The sequence below is a fragment of the Rhipicephalus microplus genome, chromosome 3, assembly GCF_043290135.1.
Source record: "Rhipicephalus microplus isolate Deutch F79 chromosome 3, USDA_Rmic, whole genome shotgun sequence".
Classification (NCBI taxonomy): Eukaryota; Metazoa; Arthropoda; class Arachnida; order Ixodida; family Ixodidae; genus Rhipicephalus; species Rhipicephalus microplus.
Genome location: NC_134702.1, coordinates 37,862,263 through 37,885,011, shown reverse-complemented (window position 1 = coordinate 37,885,011; position 22,749 = coordinate 37,862,263). Strand labels below are relative to the sequence as shown.

General features: G+C 48.2%; 1 protein-coding gene across 1 annotated transcript in view; it reads right to left on the bottom strand.

The window, feature by feature from the left end:
- Nucleotides 1–22,749, bottom strand: part of E23 (ABC transporter G family member E23) — a 482,421-nt gene that overhangs the window by 248,245 nt on the left and 211,427 nt on the right. The window lies entirely within an intron of this gene.

The window sequence follows — 22,749 nt, the reverse complement described above, 5'->3', positions numbered from 1 at the left end:
TCAATACGATCATCTTTCCGCGGCTGGTGAGGTATGCGTATGCCGCGGCGCCGTCTTCGACCATTCCAGTGACTATAGGCGGCGAGCGATACGTCGAAATGGCGAACGAGACGGTGATGTCGCCAGCGTGCACGTCAGCGTCGCAGAGCGTGAAGACGCGTTCATTCGTTCATCAATACTGAGAGAACGAACTGCGTCGCAGATTATCACCATGTCACAGCTTCGGAACACGGCTGCATAGCGCCGCCTGCGTCACTGGAATGACCGAATAGAGCCAAGCCCAATCGACAGGCGCGAAAAGACTGCGAAGAGCCTTTGAGAGAGAGAACGTTGAAATGATGCACTATCTATCTATCTATCTATCTATCTATCTATCTATCTATCTATCTATCTATCTATCTATCTATCTATCTATCTATCTATCTATCTATCTATCTATCTATCTATCATCTATCTATCTATCTATCTATCTATCTATCTATCTATCTATCTATCTATCTGTCTGTCTGTCTGTCTGTCTGTCTGTCTGTCTGTCTGTCTGTCTGTCTGTCTGTCTGTCTGTCTGTCTATCTATCTATCTATCTATCTATCTATCTATCTATCTATCTATCTATCTATCTATCTATCTATCTATATCTAGCTACCTACGACTTTTAGCTCTCATGGCCGTTTCGATAATGGTATCGATACCAAACTTGTTCTGGCATAACATGACTATAAGAACATATTTGACTAGTCATAACATTAAAATCATGACATGTATGTCATGAATGTCCTGATTTACATTTCATGGCCCCGCAATTCTTGCGCTGGTTTCGTTCACATGGCGTGTTGCAAAACTGGTATGGTATGACATGCCCCGCCGCGGTGGTCTAGTGGCTAAGATACTCGGCTGCTGACCCGCAGGTCACGGGTTCGAATCCCGGCTGCGGCGGCTGCATTTCCGATGGAGGCGGAAATATTGCAGGCCCGTGTGTTCAGATTTGGGTGCACGTTAAAGAACCCCAGGTGGTGGAAATTTCCGGAGCCCTCCACTACGGCGTCTCTCATAATTATATGGTGGTTTTGGGACGTTAAACCCCACATATCAATCAATCAATATGGTATGACATGATTGCATCTCGAACACAAGCGGCAGACCCTAACAGGAAAACCATGGCATGCATGTCATGTAACGACATGACTACATGCCACGGCCCTCATGCACTCGCGGCCGTTTCGCTAGCGCTTCACATTTGCAGAATTTGATATTACGTGAGGCCAATGGATGACGAAGGCATGTGACGGTGCTAACCTGATAATCATAAGATGCGTATCATGTGAGAACATGACTACATACTACACTCAAGGCACATTTCGACGTCATGCGGAGCGCGTGCTCGCCGGAGTTCATTTCATCGCGTCACGCCGGCGTTGCCACGCCAGGCGCCGGACCTGTCATATACTCGCAGGCACGCGCCGCGCTGCGTTGCCTTGACGCATGCGCGATTCAGCGCGTCCACCGTCCCTCCGTCACGAAACAGAGATAGACGCAGTGTTGTCTGGGTAACGCATCGGCGCGAAATGCAGCATGTCCCATTTCGCACCGGTTGTCGTCGGGCTGCGCCGACGGACGCTGGTCGCGCCTGGCGTCAGACTAGAGAGTGCTCGCGTTTTGCTAACGTTGCGTCGCTGTGCGCAGCGTGCGCGCACATCAACTCTACGTTGGAGTATATTGAGCCTTTCATGATGCGCTCGCGGCCATTTTGTTAGCTCCACATATACCTAATTTGGTGTTACGCGACGTCGTTGTATGACGAAACATATGACTGGCGCAAACGTGATAATCCTGACACGCGTGTAATGTAAGAACATGACAACAAACCATGCTCACAGCGTATTGGCGGCTGTTTCGCTAGCTCCATATATACTAAATTTGGTATCGCGTGACGTGAATAGATGACGAAGGTAAACCACACATCCAAACATGATAATCATGACACGAAAGTCATGTAGGGCATCAATAACCTCCATCTCATAACGTTGTGCTGATTATAAAGTGAAATATCAACATTTCTAATTCGTGCTTCGCATACCATTGATTCCCATTGTACGTGGAATCTGCCATTTTTTTTGGGCTTAGTTGGTGTTAAAATGTAAAAAAAAAAGGACTATACTTAGGTTGAGTGTCTGGAGAAGCGTCTGTTTGTGTCCAGACAACTATTCCGGCGAGATGCATGCTATCCGAGCAATTCACTGAGCCGCCATAATAATTGAACAGCAAAGCAGCCTGCTTCGTATTTGTCTACGATGCCATCTTCTCGAAGCTGCCTATTTTGCTGGCTACATGATTATTGAAATGGGACTTAAGATAGCCGATGACCACTTAACTTTCTACTTAGCCGTCAACGGTGAGTATCGAAACACACACAATGAAAGGTGCTCCAGGAGGAAATGAGACCGCTTAATGCCCTGAAGCTAACTGCAGTCGAGATCCCCCGCCGTCGCTCGAAACTTCATTTACGAGCGACTGCGATTATATTTTAGCGGACGCTAGCAACCGTCTAAGCTCAGCCGAGGTCTGTAAAATTGCGTCGAGTAGAGACTGCATTATAAGATCTGCTATGGCGTTTCGTACACACACAGTTTTCAGCATGAAGACGCGTTGGGTTCATATACGAGACCATCAAGGCGTATCAGGCAGGCGACGCTGTTGTCGCACTGTGACTTTCCTTTTTGGATAGCATTATTATCATGTTTCGTGAGTGAACGCACTGATGTTATCAATCTGGTTGCGTCGCTGGAACAGAGCAGCGCGGACAAGTAACACCCAGTGGTAAATGCGTCCACTTCCACAATGAGAGGACAGCCGTTACAAAGGTCACGAAAACCCACAGAACCCCGAAAATGACTGCCCTCGTCCAAGCTAGATTATCGCGTGACACTAATCAATTTACTAGATTTCTTTGTTTTAGTAAAAAACCAAACAATAAAGAATCCCCTCCTCAATGATTGACCCTCTAGTACCTGCGTTAGTCCTAAATGCCAGGCTTGCATCTTTCAATCTCCTCCGTAGTGCTCAATGAACCCACTACATTCCATGGTCGGATAATTCCTCTCACAGTCTCATTTCGCGCGTATGACGCGCGGTCCACGTATCGGGGCGCGCGCCCTTCGCGGTCTCCTATCGAAATTGGACGCGCTCGCTCGGTCGCATCGATGTGGCAATCGCACTTCGAGGTTTGTGCGGCAGACCGCGACCCACTCACTCAACCCCTCCCCCCTTTCTCTCTTTTCTTTCTTTCTCTGTTAGCAGCGCGTCGCGATTACGGCGCTGGAACTTTCGCAACGCACACAGCAACGCACGGCGACGACGCCAACTCGACGATGCGTTTCTTCTTTTCTTTATATGCATACATACTTTTATGCGAGCGAGCGCCAAGCGCGTCAGTGTGTGCGCGTGTCGAAGCAGTAGTGCACGTCACATGGAGGCCGATCACTCGTCGGCATCAATACCACGTCAATACCACCGTCGAAGCCGCTCTGCACGCATCAGCGACGACGAAGCGAGCCTTACCTGAACCAGATAATGGCATTAATTTAGCAATAATGGCGAAATTTAGCGTATTTCAGCTATACTAACGACAATTCTATCACTTCGGTGTCTTAGCGACATTTTTTTTTTTTGGGGGGGGGGGGGGGGGGGACTCTTGAAATTTGAGATAGAGTCTTTCTAAAACGGACACAGTGATTTGGGAAACTGTGAAAACGGTACAGAACGCTCGGAATGAGCTCCAATAAATGCGGAAAAAATAGTGCAGGATCAAGCTCATTGGGGCGCTGCAGTCTTTAACATGCAATGTGCGGCCGTTCCGAGCACTCCTCCTGTTCCAGTTAGAGATGCGCAAAGCGGTGACCGGCTCACGATTCACCGCAAACAGGTGGACTATACAGCTGCTCACCGGTTCGAGGTCACGTGACGTAGCTATAGGAGGTAGCAGCTCAGTCCAACTTCATTCGCCAACGGACAGAAATTGAGTTAAAATATTGGTTACATAAAAAGAAATCTCTTCACTGCTTTATCAAGTTAAAAACGACTCAAGAAAAAATCATCATTACATAATCATAATCATCAACATTGTTTAGTGACTTTTGGCTAGAATTTGCGACTTTCCGGAAGCATTCTGGCGGCTTCGCCCCTAAATAAATAATAAAGGTTAGCACCACTGACCTGAACACCCGCGCGAAACTCACGGTGTTCCTGGACGCGGTGCGATGTGAACCAAAGCGCGTACGCTAAAGCAGCGACGACAGAAAGAAGGACGAGCAAAACGATAATTTACAACTGATTTATTTCCCTCCACTGCGGCGTCTCTCATACACGTATGGTGGTTTCGGGACGTCAAACCCCAACATTATTATTATAAGCCGCAGCGAATTAAAAAGCAACATAGAAACAAAGTGAAACACTAAACAAAATTTCAATCCGGGACCCTAACCGTTATCGAACCATGTTTGGTTCATTATATATATATATAAAGTTCTTTCTTTGCAAGTGCAAGCGTTCACGCGTTCGCACGTCTACGTAACCAACTACACGACAACTTTCAAATTCTTCAAATTCAGAGTCGCAGACGAATGCATTACAGGGAATCGCAGAGTATCCGTCCGCATTCTTTCTCATACTTGCATCGCACCGGCACTTTCGATCGCGAACCGGGCCGACCCGAACCACCGGATTATTTCATCGCGATCAACAAGCATAGTCGCTGCTACACGTTCCCGCGAAATTCGGAGATCGCATTAAGCGTAAAAGTAAGCCCAATAACAATCACCGAGCCAGATTTTGATGCGCAGATCGCGATCGTCTTGATTGCGATCGGTCCCGATCGCAGTTAATAGTGACCGAGCGACACCGGTATTACATTGAGAAGTTAAATTGCTGAGACGAGGGGCTCGCTCTCCCAGGCGCTCGTTCGGAGAAGTGACGAAGGCGCACTGGTTGTTTGCCCGGACACAACATGTCAACCGCGGTGGCGCAAGATTGGGCAAGGACGGAGAAGCTGAATGGTTGCAGGACGCCCACGCCGTCCGGAGGCCGGAGACGATATTGGCTGCGCGTCGGAATGCAAAGCTTGCTCCGACAAACAAGGATATTTAGATGCGAGTGCGGAGGTGCGTCGGATGAGAAGGTCCGGGAATCCTTTCTTCGTGCGAGTCAGAAGGGAACGGGGGTGCGGAGCTCGTGCGGACAATAAACCTTATGGCGCTCCATTTCCCGACTTCATTACGCGCTTGTATTTTGCTGGAATGCAACACTTGTAAGATACTACTAAGTGCAAAGAATGGGGAATGCATAAGAGTGAATTGTAATATGGGATATTTACATATGAATATCCCTAGAGAGAATTCCGTGAGAAAAGGGGGGGAGGGGGTATGGAGGAGAGGAGAGGCGGCAAACCTTGACAGCTTCCCGCTTCCTAGCCCACTTGAAACAGGGAAAACTATGTAAAGCCACACCGCGAGAATATTTCATGCTAAATCAGTAACCCCTCCCCCCCCCCCCCCCTCACACCCCTAACAAAAAAATCCCAGCATATCCACGGGGTGAATGATGATGAGTGGTGTGAAGCGTCCTGCCTGCCTGCCTGCCTGCCTGCCTGCCTGCCTGCCTGCCCGCCCGCCCGGCCGCCCGCTTGTCTGTCCATCCATCCGTCCATCCATCCACCCATTCATCCGTCCGTCCGTCCGTCCGTCCGTCCGTCCGTCCGTCCGTCCGTCCGTCCGTCCGTCCGTCTGTATGTCTGTGGATATGTTGTGCTGGGTACGCCAGAGGGATGCGGGACTGCCCTAGACCATATCTTCACCGCTAAAAGAAGTAATGTGTGGGACTCAGCCGGAGTTTTAACGCGAGAGCGTTAAAGAGCTCGTTTCGCAAAAATTCCGGCATCAGCGTCGTTGTTTGTGACCGAAAAATCGAGAAGGATGCAAATAAAATAACTAATAAGAAATTCTGGGTCATAGTGGGTAAAGAACCCTGATTGTTTGAGGTGGCAAGAGGCTGTTAAGCCACACAGCAACATTCAGCTTGTGAATAGAGTGAAAATAACTTCCTCTGCTTGGAAATGCAGTGAAAGTAACGTTCGCGCTTTGCAAACACGGGCCCTGTAGTGCTTCACAATGCAACATGACTTATGGCAGTTATAATGCGTGGTACAAGCGTACATTGCCATCGGGCGTCAGAACACGACGTCATCGCAATGACTTAATAGCCTAAATCCATTTACCCATGTCAAAGGCACACATGTTACTATACGCCCTTAAGGCCACGTATACTGGGTGCTTAGCAAGTTCGAAAAGATTTCATACAGTAAGTGCGTTAAGTGTGCACTAAGAACAGAAAACCGCTGTCGCGTTCAACTTTTAAAGGTGAAGCTTCAGGCTCCCGCGATTATTTGGTGTTGCGCAGTAACCGGTCAGTGTACTTGATCATCAACGTCATCATTTTCACCCTATTAAAGAACACTACAGGACTAAAACGTCACTCAATGATCGCCAGTTCACTTTTTGACGCGACAGCATTACAGAGCTCGTTTTGAAGAAGTTACGGTGTCCGCGCCGTTGATTGTGGGGGAAAGTTTAACAACTTGTCAACGACCGAAAAATTGAAATCGATGCGAATGAATTACATGGTCAAAATCTTCAGTGCGAATCGATCCCAGGATTCTACCATTTTTATCCAGCGGCCGTGGCATAATAATCTCGCCTCGTCAATTTCTTCTCGCCGACTGCTGTCCTGGGATACGTGACAAGCGTACAGACGCTTTTGCAAGCAACGCCATAAGAATCCGGCGTTATCCGATTAATAAGTGAATCGAATGTTGGACTCGGTTATCGATTGGCGCGGCTGGCGAGTAGCTTGTCCGAACGTGCGAAGTAATCAGTTACATACTGCGAACGTACTGACAGAAGCAGTCATACCAGAGGCGTTTCGTGAAATCTTGACTTGATACATATGTCGCCTGCTGTGATTGAGTCAGCTACCTGCTTTCGCTTCTTGAGCTGCCAGCGATTGTATTGCCTGAAACGTCATCTCTTCCTGTTTCACATGACCTGGCCTAACTTGATGGTTTGCGTTTATTGTACACGCGATTGGTCGTCATCGGCGCTAGGGAAAGAGTGAGAAATGAGGCGAGTCTAACCACCCGCGCTTCGAATACACAGATGCATATAGTACAGATTCATTGGCAAGATAAATACGACACACAATCGCCGAGGCCTACTTGACATTTTGCCCACCAGTGGCGCCACACCCGAAGTACATCTGATTTGTATTTCGATAACGACGCTTGTTACGCTTGTTTCAGCCGTGTGAAACAGCGTATATATCGTATGACGCTAGAAATGGCAAGCATGCACCCGGACACACGCACAACACTTTTATTTCAACGCACGCGCACTTCTTCATCGCCGGCTTCTGCAATCGCTTCCTTCCTACGTATGTCATATGAGACTCCCAGGTTCCCATACATTAAGATGAAAGGCGAGAACCATGACTCTTCTTTTCCTTCCCAATCTACGTGCTGACGGTCATCCGCCCCCCCCCCCCCCCCGAAAGCTCTCTGCACCTGATATGCTTTTGCACGGCCTCCGTGGTCGGCTCACCATTCACCCAAGCGACAATGCCATGTGATGACGTCATCATACATGGCCACGTTATGACTTCACGATGACGTCATAAAGTCTCGCGATTTGTGACGCCGTGCTGACGTCGCATGATTAGGTTATCACGTGCCAATGGTTTTTTGTTGCGCAAATTATACGAACACTCTCTACTTGTTTTTGCCGTCGCCGTCACGTACCGGATATGTATATATATTTCATCACTCGTATCGGCACCGACGCTCTCTTTTGACGTTTGTTTGACGGCCCATCACTTTATGCAAATTAATATGCAGTATGAGCTACAGCGGTTTTCTAAATTCTCACTTGCAAAAGCGGCAGGCTTTTTTTTGTTATTGTTCGTCTTTCTTTATGGATCATCTTTCGATAGAGCACTGAACGAATCTTCCTTATGTACCGGGTGCGCACCTCCACACGACAAGCGGAGGGCAAAATCTCTCGCTCTTTCTTTCTCACACGCGAATGCTCATAATTTAGCGCCACGCCACATGCTGCTCATATATATGCAATTCATGCGTCTCCATTGATCATCCTGCCTGATGTTTTCATCATTGTCGCCAGGTGATCAGGATGGACGATGACGGATCGCGCGTCGTTGCCAAGTTTCATCATTCTTAGTGTATTTTTCTTCTCCTTTTTTTTCCTTTTTGTGCGAGCACACCGACATCACTGTAGCGGCGGCTGTCAAGCGACGCATTCTCGTACAGAGCAATGTCTGTCGCGACGCATTGATACGAAGAAAAAAAAGAGAAGGAAACAAGACCAGCACAAATGAACGATGATGAAACTGTTAGTACATGTTTAACGAAGACAAAAAAAAAAAGACGAAGAAAGTGTCTCGAAAGGGTAGCATGGTGCACACACACATTATACGGAATCATCGATTTACTTTGCACACGGAAAGAAAAAAAGAAACAGAAGAGATTCAAGGGAAGAAAAATGTCACAGCTTCGCACAAGGGGGAGCAGTGAGTGCACGCGATAGCAGTCATTAGACCGTCGTTGAAAGTATAAAATTAGCCGCCTTGTCTCTGAGCACCTGATCAGGTGTAAATAAACCAAGCGATGGCGTGAAGAAACGACGCCTCGAGCGAAGCTATACCTGTGGACTCTCTCGCTCCAACGATAACTGGGCGATGAGTACACGGCGGTGAGTACAGCCCTGCCAAAATGGGACGCGGGCAACCGAGTGAAGACAAAGCGGCTATTATATTAGCGGACAGCACGCACAAGTCAAAACTTACTCATTATTAGCCAACAATAACATATACTTACCTCCTGCAGCGCTATCTCCCAGTATCGCCACTATGCCGGTTTTTTAAGTTCAATTTAAAGATGCTTGATATTCCTATCAGCATAGTTATAATGTTTATATATTATGCATAATGGTCTTTATTGCGTATACAAGTTTTGAACATCTCATTTGTGTAAAATAATCTGTGGATTTTCATTATTCTATACATTATTTCCGGTCCCGTTATGCACTGTTTCATTTATTTTTTTTGTTTGCTCAGCCAAACCGTCTGCTTGAAAAATTGTACGTATTCATTTCGATGTATATCTTTACTTACGTTGACTACTCTGAAAACTAAAAATGTTTAGTAGAAACGCAGAATCAGAAATGTTTAGATGCATGGTTTTTTTGTTTTTTTTTTTGTTTTTGTTGTTGTCAAGAATTGGGGCAAGAATTTTTGTCGAGCTACTGGTTAACAGCTTTTTGTTTCATGACATCGCGTTCATTACCTTGGAATGCCAAGAAAAGATTGATTGATTGATTTTCACACACCAGCGCCTTCACCCTCCACCTAAATTCGCGAAACTACCAGTTGGTTCGTTGAACTTATGGGGTTTAACATGCGATAGAAAGTGATTCGGGCTTGAGGGACTCCGTAGAAAAAAGCTCTGCATGATTTCGAACACCTGCAGTTCCTTATCGTGGAGTGATATCGCATAGTGTACATGGGTCTCAATCATTGCAGCTTCATTTAATAGGAACACTACCGGGCAGAACTATCGCTCTATTAGGAATGTTTCGTAAGATAGGTCCTCACGTAGATTGAGCAAGAGCACCACAGGCCACTTGAAGTATTCGTGCATACTGTGGGAATCTTAAACGCCAGGGAGAAGAAAGAAGGACGGAGGGGGGTGGAAAATGCTTGTCGACTGCCAAAAACCAGAGCGAAGCTACGAACGCGTCGTGTGGCTGTGAGCAGAGTTTGGATCATCTCGCATGCATGCAAAATCACTCGTGCACTAAGATTTATGCGTGCCACGAAGAATGCCCGGCACTAAAAATTAATCCGCAGTTTCTCCACTACGCCGTCGAACCTCGCGAGTCACCACCATGTATCACGGGTTTTGTACTTAACGGTGTGGCAGAACTGCGCAGGCAACGGGGCGAAGGACATCCAGGAAACAGCGCCTACCATCAACCGGCTTCTTTGCTGGTCTTGCCAATGAAGAAGCTGCAGTTGAACGTGCAGGAAGCAGTAGCGTTGCGTCCTGCATGTCCTTCATCTTTTGCGCTGTTCTGTCACAATGCTGATGAACCAACTAGCCGACCCAAGGACACTTGCTCTTGGCGACCCAGAAGCTGACGTTCGTCAATATCGTTCGGGGGCGAGATGGAAACTGGAGGGTCCACGGCACAATTTCAATCGCTATTTTATCGATCACCCTGATCGAGTCCCGCAGTCAGGGTGCAACGGTTGCAAGCTCACACACGTCCGAGCGGCGTTTGATACACGTTGCTTCGATCCCCGGCCACGCGCACCGTATAGTGCGGAAACCGACGAGCGTTGAAGAGGGGGGGGGGGGGGGGTATACTATTACATCCCACGCAGTCTGTTCGCGTATCGCGCGAGACCGACTGCGCGCAATGCACGCGTGCCTTGAACCGCGCGAACGGCCGGACGACCGGCCGCGTACTTTTCCACGCATCCGGTCTGTAGCGACGGCCGCCGCGTTGCACGAAACGCGCACGCTCTCTGCCTTCGATACACGACGAGAAGGAACGCTCGACGTTACGCTAACATGCGTGGCGTGCACGTGGCGACCGAAGAGCGCTGACACTGCTAGCGTATGAGGCACGACCCACTATGATGTTCACGCATCAACATGATGTTCACCCATGAACAACAGGCAGTTCGCGTGTATTAAGTTAAACACTCAACCGACAACCAACCTCGTTGCCTGGACAAAAGTATTTAGGGGCGAAGTTCCTCTTAGTCTAACCTTGTCGTGCGTCACAAATAACTGAGAGAAGAGACGAGAGTGAAAGCGGTGTCACAGCACATCCACGGAGTCAACGATGATGAGTGGGGCGAAGCGTCTATCAGTCCGTCCGCCCGTCCGTTTGCTTCGCCTCACTCATCATCATTCACCTCGTGGATATGCTGTGATCTCTCTCTTTTTTTTTTTTGGGGGGGGGGGGGGGGGGGAGTGTAGAGGAAGGTCCTACAAAAGCGAGTCGCCCTAGGGGTTGCAGCCTTTCGGACTTTTTTCTGTATGTCCTTACGATGACCACAAGATCGGCGCAAGTTGAAGCTTTGACCTCGGCAGCTTTTTCGAGGAACGGAATTCGGTTGCAGCACCACCAACCAAATGGGGTCTGGTGGTGTCTGAACAAACTCTCGCCGTAGACGAAGTCTTCTTCGTTCCGGTCGGAAGGGAAAGAAAGGAATGGGGGGGGGGGGGGCGACACGCGCGATCTGCGAGCCAGTTACGCTAACCACGCCGACGGTCACGGTCGAGACGGGAGCGTCGTGGCCACGGCGCCGCACGCAGTCACGCAGCACTCATTGCTGAAGCCAGACTGGTGAAGACGGATAAGCAACTTACGCCTTGTCTTCAGAATGTCGTTGCAGAAGTGGCGTGATGGCCCCATTGTGAAAGGCGCACACGTGCCGCAGAACAATAAGAAGCACCGCCCCTCAGACGCCCCCTACTATAAGGCACGCCTGTTTACCCCTCCTGTATGCTGCTGAACGGTGCTTTTCAAGCCAACTTCGAGGATTGTATCGCAGACGCGGGTAGTTTCACAGCACTTTATGCGCATAGACAGCGAAGTAATGATTTGATAGATATGTTGGGTTTAACGTCCCAAAACCACCATACGATTATGAGAGACGCCGTAGTGGAGGGCTCCGGAAATTTCGACCACCTGGGGTTCTTTAACGTGCACCCAAATCTGAGCACACGGGCTTACAACATTTCCACGTCCATCGGAAATGCAGCCGCCGCAGCCGGGATTTGATCCCGCGACTTGCGGGTCAGCAGCCGAGTACCTTAGCCACTAGACCACCGCGGCGGGGCTAGACAGCAAAGTAGCAGAGTGCTTTATTAGGCTGTCGTCATTTTGTAACAGACAGATAGATGAACAATTAGCAGAAGAATCAGCAGTGGCTGATTGAGGCGCCCTTTCCTCAATCAACCACTGCGGTTACTGGCAAACTGTTACTGGGTCGACAACGAAGTGGGGTGAAAAGATATCTAAGCCTTCATTGATTGATTAGATAGATAGATAGATAGATAGATAGATAGATAGATAGATAGATAGATAGATAGATAGATAGATAGATAGATAGATCATTTCAACGTTCTTTCTCTTAGCGCACGTGTGTGTGTGTGTGTGTGTGTGTGTGTGTGTGTGTGTGTGTGTGTGTGTGTGTGTGTGTGTGTGTGTGTGTGTGCACGCGGTTATAAAGCGCTGCACGCGCCTTTCTATGAGGAAAAATGTATAGCGCTTTGGACACGAGTTAGGCGAGTACTTCTGAGCGAAGCGAGCCGTGCATGTAGTGATGGAACGCGAGGAGTGGGAGGCCTTGCGGCGTGCCTTGTTTCGACATGACAAATTGGACGCGTCTTGGGCTGGACCCTTATATGGCCGCTGCGCGCGTAACACGTCGTATTTCATGCTCTTTCTGCAGGCCGCGGAGAACAACACCCAACGGTGATATGGTCTCCGCCTCGTGTACCTTCGTGCCACTTCGCAGCTGGGCCCGTGACGAGAGCCGTTAAAGGACCGTTGACAGGTACGCACACCCCTGTGGAATGACGGTGGAATTCCTTCTTTCTGCGAAGGAGTTTAGCAATGAAAATGATAGATACCATGCGCTCTCGTACCTAAGCAGCCGGCACGCATTGTATAAACGCTGAACAGGGCTACAGATGCGCTACTAAGGCGAAAGCCTTGAATGCCACACCAAACGCGAAAATTGAGCAATGGTTTCAGCGGCGCAAACACGAGTGATGCAACAAAATCACGGCATATCCATCGAGTGAATGATGATGATCAGAGGGGCGAAGCTTCGAAGGGTTTTGTCGGTAAACCGTGAATCATCCACTGGCCGCGTCCATCCATCCGTCCGTCTGTCCGTCCGTCCGTAGGTCTGTCTGTATGTATGTCCTTCCGTCTGTCCGTCCATCTATCGGTCTGCCTGCGTCTATCTGTCTGTACATCCGTCCGTCTGTATGTCTGTCCGTCTGCCTGTCTTCTCTGTCTGTCTGTCTGTCTGTCGATACGTACGTCCATCTGCCTGCCTGCCTGTCTGTCTGTCTGTCTGTCTGTCTGTCTGTCTGTCTGTCTGTCTGTCTGTCTGTCTGTCTGTCTGTCTGTCTGTCTGTCTGTCTGTCTGTCCGTCCGCGTGTCCGTCTGTCTGTCCATCCATCCATCTAGTGAACACTCCAAGTACCGCCATCTCGCTTTTTTTTATCATATATTCCATGTACAAGCACCGCCATCCAGCGGATATTCCAAATACTGAAACGAGATGTGGCTGCTACATACAGGAGACGGACGACCCATACCTTAATGAGCTTCTCCCCTAAAAGTGATCACGTGATGCCGTTACACGTCGCCAAAATTTGTGACGTCATGCGCCCCACGTCGTGCCATCACATGATGTTATTAATTATCACATGACATTGTCGCCTTGTCAATGAAGGGCCGATCAAGAGGGCAGTGCAATACCAGTTGAGGTTCAGAAACCTTGCAATACCACCGAAACGAGGAAGCTGCGTTAGATACAGAAACCTTTTCGAAAGGAGTGAGGCCAGGGATTAGAAAAACATCAGCTGAAAACAGCAACAACAAAAAAGTGGCTTTTACCTGCGTGTCTTCGTAGGTTATCCCCAGGTGGTCGAAATTTTCGGAGGCCTCCACTGCGGCGTCTCTCACCATCATGTGGTGGTTTTGGGACGTAAACCCCCACATATCGATCAATCAATCGTAGGTGATTTCATAAGGTAACCTGCGAGTGTTTGTTACACAGTCTTTACTGTTGTAGGTCCGTGTGCTCAGATTTGGGTGCACGTTAAAGAACCCCAGGTGGTCTAAATTTCCGGAGCCCTCCACTGCGGCGTCTCTCATAATCATATAGTGGTTTTGGGACGTTAAACCCCACATATCAATCAATACACAGTCTTTACGAACAAACCTGCATGGCCTACTGAAGTATACTGATAAGCGTCATACCATTTAAGCAGTTTCTTTTTTTTATTTAAATAGAAAATAAACGAAGGAGGTTTTGTCACCGTTACTTGGCGACGGCTACCCCTTTCCACTTGGATGTTACATATAAAGAAAAAAAAAGCATTTCGACAGCCATTGCGTGCGTGTGCTCTTTTCTATCCAACGCTCGTTTGCTTTTCCTCATTTCTATGTTTCGCACGTACGGCGAGAAAGTCTTTCAAGCACGCACAATCCGTCCGTTTCGTAAAAAGATGTGCTTACGCAAAGTTAGAGCGAATAGGACGTATACACACGTGCTCGGGCGGATAACTATCACCGCACTGAAAACTAACGCTAAGTGGTGAGCAAGGCTGGTGGTCAACCAAGCTGAAAACCGGCAAACCTAGACACGTACGCTCGAAACGTGCATCGCCCGCCTCGCAAGTAGAACATTGTTTCCTGTGTACGGGTCTACTTGACTGGTTCTTTATCTTGGTTGGCAATGACGAACGCGTGCGGCGAGCGCTTCGTCTCAGTTCTTCCTTATTGATTGCGTTCCACTGTCTGTTGCTTGAAGCCACCACGCCCGTTGAAAGCTGTACGCCCATCAGTGAGCGTGCAGGGTTCCCTAATAGAGGAGGGGAGAGGGGGGCAAACGTTGCCACCCTTTCCCCCTTGGTAGAGTTTAATACGAAACAGTTGACTCAACGGACGCAAAAACGAAAACTAAGCAACGACGTGTTGCTCGCAACGCCCTGTTTTTCTAACACAGGGACATTCCAGTGCATGTTTGCTTGGCCAGTCTTTAGTCACCGGTTTTGAGGGGGTCTAAAAGTGGGAAGTATCTATACCCTTGTATAGTAGTGCTAAATCGGGGACACTTGACAGCCCTTGTGGAGGAAAATTTTCATGATCATGATATGAAGCATTAGAAAGTGACGGCACAGGTCCGGCTGCGTGAAAAAAATATGGGGTTGACTTGGCAGCCTCTAGGAAAACCACACAAGATCCCGAAATTAACAAATCATGACTGACTGTACAGCTGTTCAGCGTCTTGCCCTGGTCGACCTCTCGTGTTACCGTCTACTGCGCTGCTTTCACGAAGAAGAAGAAGAAGAAGAAGAAGAAGAAGAAGAAGAAGAAGAAGAAGAAGAAGAAGAAGAAGAAGAAGAAGAAGAAGAAGAAGAAGAAGAAGAAGAAGAAGAAGAAGAAGAAGAAGAAGAAGAAGAAGAAGAAGAAGAAGAAGAAGAAGAAGATAATCGTCGTTGTCGTCGTAACAAGAGCAAAAATTATAGAGCTGAGTCAAAATAGTAACTTTTGTGGTGAACTCGATCAGCTCTGCGATTCTTTCATTCCAACAATCTTTTGGGGTTTTCACGCGCCAAAACGACGGTATCATTATGAGACACGCCGTGGAAGAGGACTATATACGGAAACTTCGACCACCTTGTGCACTCTACCGCGCACTGACGTCGCATTTCGCTTCCATCGAAATGTTACCGCGGCGGCCGTGATCGAAGCCACGACCTTCGGACCAGCAACCAAGCGCCGTGCTCACGGTGTATCACCAATAAGGAGTCGGTATAGCGAAAAAGGAAAGGAGGAAAAGCTCCAGCGACATTGATCACGTTCGCGCCTTGGCAACGCAGCGGACACGTCGCCGACTGGCACGCAACGCAAGAGGATGATAGATGTTGGCTGCGCGCAGGCATTCGTGACGGTGCGCTGACCGCGTGCACGCACGTGCACTTGTGCATACCTCGAACGTTCGCGACATTAGTTATGACGAACATGCATGCGAGAACAGAAGAAGAAGAAGAAGAGGTCCGACTCACTATACCGGGAGTATGCACGCCTCGTTGACTTTGGAAGTGGTCGCTTTCGAAATCGCTCCTCCAAGAGAACTGAAAAAAAAAAAATTGCTTGGCGTGGTCTATGGCATGGTCGCTTTCCGTCTGGCTGCGAGCAGGTTCGTTGAAAGCCTTTATCTTTCACTCTTTCGTAACGTTCGTCAGTAACCTGCAAGCGCGTCGACAATGGCTGCCCGTTCGACGAGTCCCGTACACACGTCGGGCGATGTCTGGGCATGCGAGTAACGAAGTCACGTCTCGTTGGAGAAATCCCCGCGAAAGCTGCGATGTACGCGGCATTATATACGCGAGACGCCAATTACTCTCGCTACAGACATAGGCCGAATCACGAGACGATCACTTTTGGTCGTCTCGCGTGACGTAAAACCCTCACGTGTCCAATGAATGAGGCGGCTCATTGGCCGCCTTACCTCGATCAGCCAATTACAGCTCCCACCCAGTGCAGAGCCCCAAGGTGGCCGTAACCCACCACGTTTATTGAAGAGACTTCACAGTATTAAAGTGACAGTAACGACAGAATTAGAGTGACAGTATTAGAGTTACAGTATTAGAGTAACAGTGCAATGATTGGCACTGATGGGTTACCAATTGAGTAATGTAACAAAGGGCTTCAAGTGAGTAAGTTCAAGAGTTTTACTCATTGCTTTCTTAATTACTGCTACTCACTGTTTTCCCAATTACTCCTGCCTAAAACATAATTGTCTCGTAACCACGATATGATTATGAGAGAAGCCGTAGTGGAGGGCTCCGGAAAGTTCATGCATCTAAATGTAAGCGCACGGGCCTCAAACATTCCCGCCTCCATCGATTCGTCTAACTTAAAGCATGTTCATTTCTTATATACCATAATAAATTGATCAAAAGAGTGGAAGTAGAAGACAATTTAATCTAAGTGACAACTTCAAGCGCGGCGACATAAACGAAGAGCTCCGTGCTTTCGACATATACGGGCTGTAAATGCAGTGCACATGAGTTGTACGTTAGTCATGAACTTGTTTAAGTAATTTACATTGTCATGTAATGAGCTTGCATTGACACAGCTGTAAACTGTAAAATAATATAGCCACATTCTTTGGTATTTCAGAATGTAATTTAATTACCGTTACAAATAACTCTGCCACCTCTGTTGGTCATAAGTCACCTCTGTTGGTCATAAGTTCCAATGTGCGGATTCTATTCGTGACATACATTATCACACGTGTGGCTACACTATGAATTTGCTTCAATTACATTAAACTTCTGCGCACGCACACTTCACGACCTTACCGTTTTGAAAGGTTGCCGTCCAGACGAATTCGGCGATATGTATTTCTTTACCACGCTATATAGGCTTCGCAGTACTGCCGCGCAATAGCACCGACGTCACTCTGCAGCTTGGACACGAAAAAAAAAAAAAAAAAAACGCAAGCACACGCGCGCGTCTTGGGTTCAATGGCACGGAAATACGTGGGCAACGTCTAAACGCGCTCGTCTTTCCAAATGCTCTCTCTGAGGAAATTGCCGCACACGGCCACACGCAACGCCGCGGCCGATGCTCAGTTTCGAGTTAAAGGAACTCGCACGCGTCCGTCGGCGCTCACTGACTTCCTTTCTCGACACTGCTAACTATTCCGGCCTGTTTTACACCTTCCACGTAACCCGCAGCAACAATAATTCCACATTTTCGTTATGGCTATTCGTCTTCTTCCTTTCATGTACGTGCACAAGCGGCGGACTCCGCAGCGCGCTGCTGGCAGGGCGAGTTGACGAGCGCGCGGGAAGCTGAGTTTGGAGGGAGCTTTTACCTGTTTCCAAAGATACACCGTCGTTCGACACCCCCCCATGATGCTGTAGGACTATATAAATAAACATGAGCCAGGAGCGACTTTCCTGGACTTGCTACAAAGGGAATCCTCGTGAAAAACTGTCACAGTTATTTGGCATTCCCGTTGAGTTTCCGTGACACTAATTGTACGCTTTCTGTTGAGACGCAATTGATTGTGACCGACTTTCGCAAGGGCCATGTAAGAGCCTTTTTTGTAAGGGTCTATGCAAGCGGTCTCAAACCTGTGGCCCGCGAGGCTCTCAGCTGCGGCTTGCATCTAGCACATGACTGTCGTCGCCACTCATTATTATTTTTTTTCTTTGCCCGGTATGTTCCCGAGCTATATATACACAAGCCTGACTGGTTTAAGGAATTCACTCTGTGAGACATCCCATGTTTTCACGTTGTTTTGAGCATATAACCGTCCAACAAAAGATATATTTCACAATCGGCGTCCATCTGAGTAATTTTTTGGGAACGTTATCGACACCTTCGAACCCTGGCCGCCGAATTTCATTCAGAGATGACCTGCATGTAAGATATGGAAAACTTTCTTTCAAATAGCAATGTTTGCTGCAAATCGTACCGCCCATCCCCCAAGCTAACTGCCTTGTTCCTCGTGGGCTGGAGTTGCAAGACTGCGGTCCGGCTGTTTGAGGTGAGTTTGAGGCTCCGGCTCTACACATTAAGGTACCTTAATGATGATTGTAGTAGGACTGAAAAGCGGGAGGGTAGGAACTTATTCATCTTTGGGCACCGCACAAATAAAAAAACACAAAAGAAGGGAACAAGACAACCGATGGTCTAATAACTGAAAAGGCATACAGAATAAACAACATGTGTCACGGAAAATTACACCCGATCAATGAAACGAGTTTCTTGTTCTCATAATGTAGCTGATGGCTGCAGTAATGCAATTCTCAGGACACTTCTTTTCCTGTTTTCTTTTTCTTTTTTTTTCTAAATTCACCGGCTACCATGAATGCTTATAATGATTGCAGAGGTTTCACCAAATCATAAAGTTTTGCGACCGCCAATATCGCAAACTTTTGTTCACTGTGAAGCTGCGGTCCCCTGGCGAAGGGTCCACGGGCTGCGCATTCGGTGCCGCGATTCTAAAAGTTTTGTTTTCTCTCAAAGGGTGGTTGTCCAGGTGACGTAGTCGTGTAGTTCGCAATGACCACTATGCCGGCTGAAACTGGGTATGCTATCCGGTAACTGTTCACTAGGTATATAGATTGTCCCGTTTAGGCCCGATCTGATGGGCTAAACCTTGAGAGGTACCGGGCCGGCACCAACACTGAACGCCGGTTCTAATCTCTAGACAATCAGTTCACGCTCAGATGAAACGGATTGTCCGTTGTCCAACAGGCTCCCTAAAAAAATGTGCTGCATTTTTTTTTACTCATTAGCAACTGCGTAGGTAGACGCCGTCCAAAATTCATGACGTCACGACGTTTGGTGCGCGAAGGTGGCGTCACCACCCACATTTTCTTTTCGCTCGTTTTCTCGCTTACACCAAGCGCCTTCTCGCGACAAGCGTGATAATTTTCGAATTATGAAAGAGAAACTGATGGACATAAAAAAAATCACAGAATCTTGCGGTAATTACGGCGTTTCCTGGCCGATCCCCCTCTGTGGGCGAGTGCCACCAATGCAAGAGGAACAACAACAACAACAACAACAACAACAACAACAACAACAACAACAACAACAACAACAACAACAACAACAACAACAACAACAACAACAACAACAACAACAACAAGTCAGGTGCCGGGTATGCGCCACTGAAAGTGGGTATGTGCCAAGCAGGTCTTAGCATAGTATATACAGACACGCATAGCATATTACAACAAGATGGTGGGAAGGGGAGGAGATGACGGGTGACGTCAGAGTGAGAAGAAGGAAAAGGCGATAGTGCGTACCATAGCATAACCATGTGCAGATATATCGCAGCAATGGGCGTGAAAACGAAGTAAGATTGAGCACAAGTGATGCGAGAAAAAAGAAAAGAGAGAAAGAAATAGGCCAGAAGAGGGAGATAGAGGAAGAAATCAACGTTAAAAGAAGAGGGGGAGGGAGGTGAAAAATAAATCACAGGTTCTTTTGAGAATCCGCCTAAGTCGTGTCAAAGGCGAAAACCAAATTCTGCTTTTTTTTCTTCTGTAGGTCGATGAATTTAACCAACCCCTCCTCTGCCCCCCACCCCCACCCCCTTCCGAAATTAACGTAATCTTGCAATGCCTCGAGAATCGGAGACATTGTCCTGTTTAGTCGCGAATTACGATGCGCTGTCAGAAAGGCGTGAGATTCGCGTGGCATATTTCTAAGTCACTCGGTATTACATTCCAAGTAAGTGAATGAAAGAAAGCTTTGTTTTGTGTAAGTTTGCATAATTAAAGTTAGTGAGTGTGTAAGAAATTATCTAACTATTCAGCCACCGGTTAGCTTCAGTACTTCCATAACTGAGATAATTCACTATTCGGACCGATGCGGGGCGAAGCTCTTTATAACGGCACTTGTTCGTCCCTCGTAGCCGTTGTAGTATGTAACAAGTATAACATTTTGACCGCCAAGGTGGTGCCGGTGAGAGATTTCTTCTGTGCGTTGTTGAACAATAAAAGATAGTGCTCAACGTACATGCCAGTGGCGACTAATGGGGAATGAGAGACAGGAGCATTCGGCTTTTAGTTAACGCGCAGGCTGCGATCACCATTAGCAGCCACTGGCATGAACATTGAGCACGATCTGACAAGAAAGGGTTGCAACGTTATACTCGCTGGGTGTAACCTCCTTAGTTTTAGGAAGGTTTAGCGAGCGTTGAGCCGCAGTGCCACGAATACAGTGAACTAGCATATACCATGAACTCGAGGTGGTTAAAGGCGGGAAGTAGAGATGGTGGTACTTGGAGTGTTGAATAGATGGACGAAAGGACACACAGGCAGATGCATGGATGGACGCATGAACGGACGCAGGGGTGGCTGCATGGACAAACGCAGGGACGGACGCACGAACAGACGCACGCACGGACGGGTGGATGGACGCATGGATGGTCACACAGACGGACGCATGGACGGACAGAAGCAAGAACGAATGGACGGACGAATTAATGCTTCGCCTCACTCTGCGTCATTCACTCCGTGGATATGCTGCCATTTTTTTTATTGTATGTGTTTCGAGCGAAGAGTAAAAATACTTTTCACGTAGGGTCCTGGAACGCACCACGCCGAACAATAGTCGAACGTGGTATAGTGTGTCCAGCAAAATGATACTCTGCAAGGATACGCAACGCAATGAAGGTAAACGATCGCCAGTCGTCCACTCAGGAGGCCTGCACGGATGTGCACAAGTTTCAAGCTGTTTGATGAAACACGCGGTGCGTGACGTGCCATTAAAGTTGGCACGTACATTTGTACACACCGTGACTGAAAGGGAAATAATAAACTTTCTACACCTCGCGAGCTTGTTTCGCATTCGCTACCTACGGGATCGGCCCGAGCACCGCTGAAAACGAAGCACTGACGTCCTGTGATAGCACGTCACTGTGACGTCACCAAATGTGGCGATCTGCGACGTGACGTCGTTCGGTGAAGCCATAAAGGGGCTATTTTTTTGCACCAATCGCATTGGACGCCGCCAACGTGGAGTGCCGACGCGGGACGAAGGTCAATTTTCGAATTCCACGTGGCATCAAAGGTTTTCGGCTTAAAAGGAACTCAATCTGCGTTCGCCTAGTGGTGGCGCCTGCCAATCGCCTTCTCCGTTGTTCACAGAGATCTCGCACCCGTCGAAGTGAATTTAATATTTTTTGCTTGAGTGTCCCTTAGGTTTAGAGGCTGCATGCTCTCAGGCTGTAGGGAAGAATCTGGCCTTTACTGAGATCTTGTAGAACGCGTCGCAGGCCAGCAAAGCGACGCGGGCATTGCTAAGTTTTCTAAAGACGACCGGACTACGCGACCGCTTAGAAGCGTGCAACGGACAAGGTCACATCTACACACACGTTGCCCTTCACTTCTCTCTCTCTTCTCCTTTATTCCCCTCACCCCTTCCCCAGTGCAGGGTAGCAAACCGGACGTGCGTCTTGTTGACCTCCCCGCCTTTCTTTATTTCTCCCCTTCCTCTTCCTCCTCCTTGTACAACGAGTGAAAGCAGGGCTAATTAGTGACCGTACTTGAACATTTTTCGGCACAGCGCAACGACAAGGCGGACGAAAAGGACAGAAACGCTGCGGTCTGTCCTTCTTTTCTCTACGTCCACGTTGTCGTTGCGCTGTGGCAAAAAAAAAAAAAAATGTTCTCCAATCTTTACGTTCTACATGAGGGCATTTTCATCACCGATATTAATGCGACGGGCGTTTCTTATTTTCACTTCTGTTTTATTCGGTGTTTGCCGACAAAGCCAGGGTCAGTAATGTTCAGCGCAAAGTGCGCATCATTCTTCCAGAACGTTCGCGATTACTGTGCAGGTCGTTCTGTTAATACTGCCCGCTAGACACGAACACTCGAGATTATTCCAGAGCGTGCGCGCAGACCAGTATAATAAGGCTGGAATATTCGACGACACCTGTATAAGAGCCGCCACGCTTCACCGCTTGTCAGTTGATCGATGGCCGACGCTCTGCCTGCCGCAATCAGTGCCCGTGTGTTGCTGTAATCTGACCTTCAATTTCCTGGCCACAAGTTCGGCCGAATAAAAGCTTCATCTCAACATCGAGTCTGCTCCTTTCGTCCACGTCACGACCCCGTGACAGTATATACGACCGCTGGCCGCCGCTATATCTTGCCGGTGCTATTTCGGTGCTTTCTAACAAAGGACTTGCAGATGTGAGAGCGAACCAATCTTCTTCCCCCTCCCCACATTTCCTCCTTGTGCGCTGTCGACTCGAGTGTTGCTATTATCGTGGACGACCAGCTCTCTCGGAGCGCGCTGCTGCAGCTCATCGGCACGTCGCGCAGAACG